Here is a 5,371-nt window from a genome sequence, read left to right as displayed (position 1 = left end):
AGATGTCAATGACCAATGATATGTGAAATAGGGTTTAGGGCTGTTTTTGGATAAAGATTTGTAGTTCTTCTTGTATATAGATGTGCAGTTTAGGTGTGTGGAAGTAATAAAATCTCAACTACACTAGGGCAAAATTTTGATACTAGGGTTTCGAATCCTAAATGTATGGGGAGCTCCAATATACCATAGGTATAAATTTACCTTTGATTTTCTGTGTACTGATCCTCTTTATCATTACAAATACTTGTAGGATAGTTTTTAGATTGGAATTAATTAATGGAGGGACAAATTACAATAGAGTTGACATGTTTTTTTTCTTTGATACAAAATTTAAAGGGTGCTCATTATTATTATTACTGTTAAAAAGATTTTCTTTTAAAGAAAATAACAGAAGCGACCCTATTCTATTTTTTATCTCAAAAACATCCTTATTAAAATATTTTATTTTTCATCTAAAAAATGTCAATTCTGATCCATAATTGTTCTAATATAGAGAGTAATTTTGTTTTTTCCAAATTTTGTTCCATTAAAATATTATTATTTCAATTTAATTACAATTGCTTCAACTCTATTAAAATTGTTAGAATAATACTATAATAATTGATAATGTTGTTTGTGCAGGTCTCAATTTGGCGTGATCTCAGTGTAGTTGAAGACAATTGTATTTGTTTACCTCTTTTCGGTATTCCTAAGTTCATTAATATGCATTTAATGATCTGTATATAAAGTTAGCTTTAAATAATTATTTTATAGTTGATTAATTACGTTTCTTCTTTTTGATAAACTGTTCTTTATTTATTTGTCTTCAATGATAAGATTTATCTCTTTTAATAATGTTTAACTAAATAGTTGAATTCAGGTAAAATGCAGAATGAGCAAAGTTGGATGTATAACAAGAATTCAGGTATAATGCAGAATGAGGAAGAGGAGGAGGATGATAATCACAATGATGACTTTGATTTTTGATGATGGGTAAGTTTTGTTAGCTTATTTAAAGAAATTTCCCATAATTATGTATGATGATTATTTGTCTCATGTTTACTGTTTTACACATTAATCAATAGCTTGTTAACTTTTCTAATTTTTATTTTAATTAATATTGTCAATTTGTTTTTAACAGGGTTGGTGAGGTGAACTAAAGGTCCGAGAAAAAAGTAAGTATTAAGTAACATGTTAAACTTTTAATTTTATTTATTTATTTATTTATTTTTAATTGCTTTTAATTTATTGAAATTTGTTACTACTGCATTATTAGTTCAAATTGCAAATTATGATTAGAGTTTACCTAGCAACCAAGTAACCATGATTACTAAAACACTTGTATCACGAAAAAATTAAGTTTAATTAGTTTGTGTTTTCTTCATTTGAGCTATTTTCATATGTTAGGAAATTTTAAGAATATCTTTCATGCTCTCCATGTCACATGGACATAGAATATTTGTAACTATTGATTGATATGGTGAAATAGGTATTATTATAACAATTTGATGTGCCATTTATATTAGGTTGTATCATATTTACGATACTTTTACTTAGCTTCAAGATACTTCTTATAATTTTATGACATGGATGGTTCATATCGTTGGTAAATAGGGCATTTATTTGAATGTTTAAGGAATTTCACAGTTATGTCTTGTTTCAAATCTTTCTTGTTTCATGGGCATATCGTATCATATTTACAATCTTTCTTGTTACACATGATTTGATTTATTTGTTTGTTGTTATGTAGGCAAAGGAGATTTGAGGGGGTGCAAAGCTTTTGTGGATGACTTGATGTATTCTTAGTTTATTTACCTCCTTGGATGGATGATGGACTTATATAACATTAGATTGTTGAACTTTATAATATTTTCTAGAAGCTTGAACAAGATAGATCTTGTAAAATTTGTTGAGATCTTTATATTTGTTGAATTATGAGTTGATCGAGTTCAATTATTACTCCTGTATGTGAAATTAGGATGTGTTGAATGTATATAATATGTTATTTGAATTTGGTGTTTATGTATCTATGGATTGAATTAGAGAAAGAAATTTAATCTGGAAAAAAATTAAATATTAGGGACGAATTTGGCGACGAAAATGATTTATTCCCATTCTATCGTAATCCTTGATAATTTTGTGACAAATTTTTTTTCGTCCCAGAAATTGGGACGAATATGTGGATTCGTTCCAGAATTTGGGACGAATCTACAAAATTCGTCCCAGATTCTGGAACGAATTTTGGGACGAAAATTTATTTATTAATTAAATTAGTATTTTTGTCCCCAAATTCGTCGCAAATGCTTATGAAAATTATCATTGCCAAATTTGCAACAAATTTATTATTCGTTGTAAAATTAGGGACAAATTTGGCAATAAAAAAAATTTTGTCACCGAATTCGTCCCCAAATTCGTTGCAATATTAGGGACAAACTTAGCAACAAAAAATAATTTGACACCGAATTCGTCGCCAAATTTGTTGCAAAAATAGGGACAAATTTGGCAACAAAAAATTATTTCCTCCGAACTGAATTCATCCCCAAATTCGTTGCTAAGTTTGCAACAAAAAATTATTCGTTCCTTTTTTGTGACGAATTTGGGGACGAAAATTTTATTCATCGCCAATTTTGTCCCCAAATTCGTTGCCAAATTTGCAACAAACCATAATTCGTTTCAAAAGTTGGCATCAGACATTTTGGGACGAAAAAATTTTCGTCCCTGATTTCGTCCCAAAAAATTTTGCAACGAATTTTTTTTTAAAATTCGTCCCAAAATTCATCCCAGAATGCCTTATTTTTTGTAGTGGACCTATATATTTGATACCTTGTGTCTGAGTGTGCAGGACTTAGGAACATAAGAAGTCAAGTAGAAGATGTGGCGAGCTAGAAAGATGGCACGGAAAGTGAGTCGACGGGCTTGGTGCATTCGAGGGATGAGGAGCTGCTGAATAGTACACCGGTGGAGAGAGAAGGATGCACACAACACATCTGAGAGACGAGAAGATGATGAGGGAGCATGCTTGAGGAGAAAATCATTATTGAGTTTGGGTGAGTTCAACTTCGGACGATTGGAATATCACCCAAGCGAGTAGAGAGAAAAATAGTTAACAATGAAAGTTAACTGTTTTTGGATGAACAATGCTAGAGACGTCTCGGATCAGACTTGAGGCGCATCAGATGAATAATACTGATGGCACCTCAAATGAACTAGAGGCGCATCTGATGAATAGTAGTTGAGGTGCCTTCAGCTGCTCGGAAGCGCCTCCAACGAAGCAGAGTCATTGCATAACCATTGCAACGTGGATAAAACTTTATCCACTTGGAGGCGTCCTGGATGCCTTTGGAGGCGCCTCCAAGCCACGTTAGTCAATGGTAATTTTTTTTTCAGAACACTGTAAATAGCACCCTAGAGCCAAGAGTTTTATAACACAACATTTTTTTTCATTTCTATATTCTGTTTTGAGCTTCCAAAGTCTGTAAGAGGTTACTTCACCTTCAACAAAGGAGATTTTTAGTGCACTTTCAATTGCCTTGGATTAACAACCACCTAGGTTATAACAAAATAATTTTTGGCCTCTTATTTTATTTAATGTTATTTATTATTTTGATTAATTAATGTTTTAGTGTCCTTGCTAAATAGAAAGCAAGAGAATTATCTAACTTAAATTACAGGCTATTCACCTCCTTTAGCCAGTCCACGATGATCCAACAATTGATATCAGAGTCCAACCACTTCAGAAGGACTAACCACCAACTCAAGCAACAAGATGACCAGACCAAATATTTATCCCTCAAAGTTCGAGGAAGAATTCGCATTATGAAAACTACGTATGGAGATATTTTTCAAAACTGACTTTAATATACTTTTAATAATAAAATATAGTTTGTAATTCCCAAAGATCAACATAGAGAAGAAAAGGAAGAGTATCTTTGGAACAAGGAGCAGAACGAATTCGTAGCCAACGAAAGAGCAAAATTCCACCTGTTGAGTATAATGTCACATCAAAAATTTAATCGAATTAGTGCCTATGAATCCACTAAAGAACTCTGGGAGAAGTTCCTAGAGCTCTATGAAGGAACCTCGGAGACTAAGCTAACAAGACGAGATCTGCTCTAGAATCAACTAACGAACCTCCAAATGGAAAAGAGAGAAACAGTAGCTCAACTACACGTAAAGATCAAGAAGTTGATCACCAGACTCATGAACCTTAGAGAAATGGTAACAAATTAGGATTCATTAAGGTATACTTTGAATGCATTCCAGAGAACACAATAATAGACCTCTATAGTAGACTCCTACTACATCTCCAAGGATCTCGAGATAAGTATTTAGAAAGTTTATTTTCTAATTTTGAATTACACAAATCGAGATGTATAGGTCTAAGCAAAGAGGAGAAATCGACCTAGAACCTAGCATTCAAAGCTAAGATGGAGTTAGAGTCAGAATCATCAGTTGGCAAAGATAAAGAGCTTAGGTGATAAGAAAGTTAAATAATTTTTTTAAAACTAATAAATTTAATAAGATGCATGCCAAGAAGTTTCTTCAGAGAAAAAGAAAAGTATGATGTTATAATTACGATGAAGATGGACATATTAAAGATAACTATCCCAGATTGAAGAACAAAGAAAAAGAGAAGGACAAAGAGTCAAGAAAGTTCAAACAAAGGAACCTAAAAACAATATGGAGTAAATCATCAACTGAAGAGTCTGAGAACAAAGAGTACGTTGGACTTGTACTAACAACCGACTATCAAGAGGAGAGCATTGATGAAGAGGGAGCTACTTTAGAGGAAAGCAGCGATGAAGGAGAAGCATCAAATTATGAGTCCAACATGATAAGTAAGATACGTTGTCTACCCTTTGATTGTTATATAATAACATTGAAATGATGTCTAAGTCTTTATATAAATTAAGGTCCAAGTATGTATGTTTCAAAAGAATATGCAGCGATCTCAAAATAAAGTTAGCAACAACATTCCCTTTAAACAATTTGATAAACTTTAAATTAAAAATAAAAATTAAAACATCAAATAGAATTGTTAAAGAAGAATTCTACATGCTCAAATTCAAATTTTATATGAATTCTTAATATTAGAAATTTTGGAGGACTTAATTGATATTTGAAAAATTATAAAGGCCAAATTATAAAAATATCAAAAAAATAATATTCCACAAAAATACTTAATAAATCCAATAGTTAAGAATTTATTTTGGGTACATAATTCTATTTTGACTCATTGGATTTTTTTTTAAAAAAAAAATTGCTAGAAATAAATTTTATATACATGTTTGATTTTTTTTTAATTCATTGGAAAAATTAACTTGCCTAAATATTATCTATTTGATTTTTCTGTTAACTATTTTGTGATAAAAATGTTATCTATTATAATTCT

Source organism: Zingiber officinale, chromosome 4A (assembly GCF_018446385.1).
Source record: "Zingiber officinale cultivar Zhangliang chromosome 4A, Zo_v1.1, whole genome shotgun sequence".
Taxonomy (NCBI): Eukaryota; Viridiplantae; Streptophyta; class Magnoliopsida; order Zingiberales; family Zingiberaceae; genus Zingiber; species Zingiber officinale.
The sequence above is the reverse complement of the archived record's forward strand: the minus strand, read 5'-3'. Positions refer to the sequence as shown.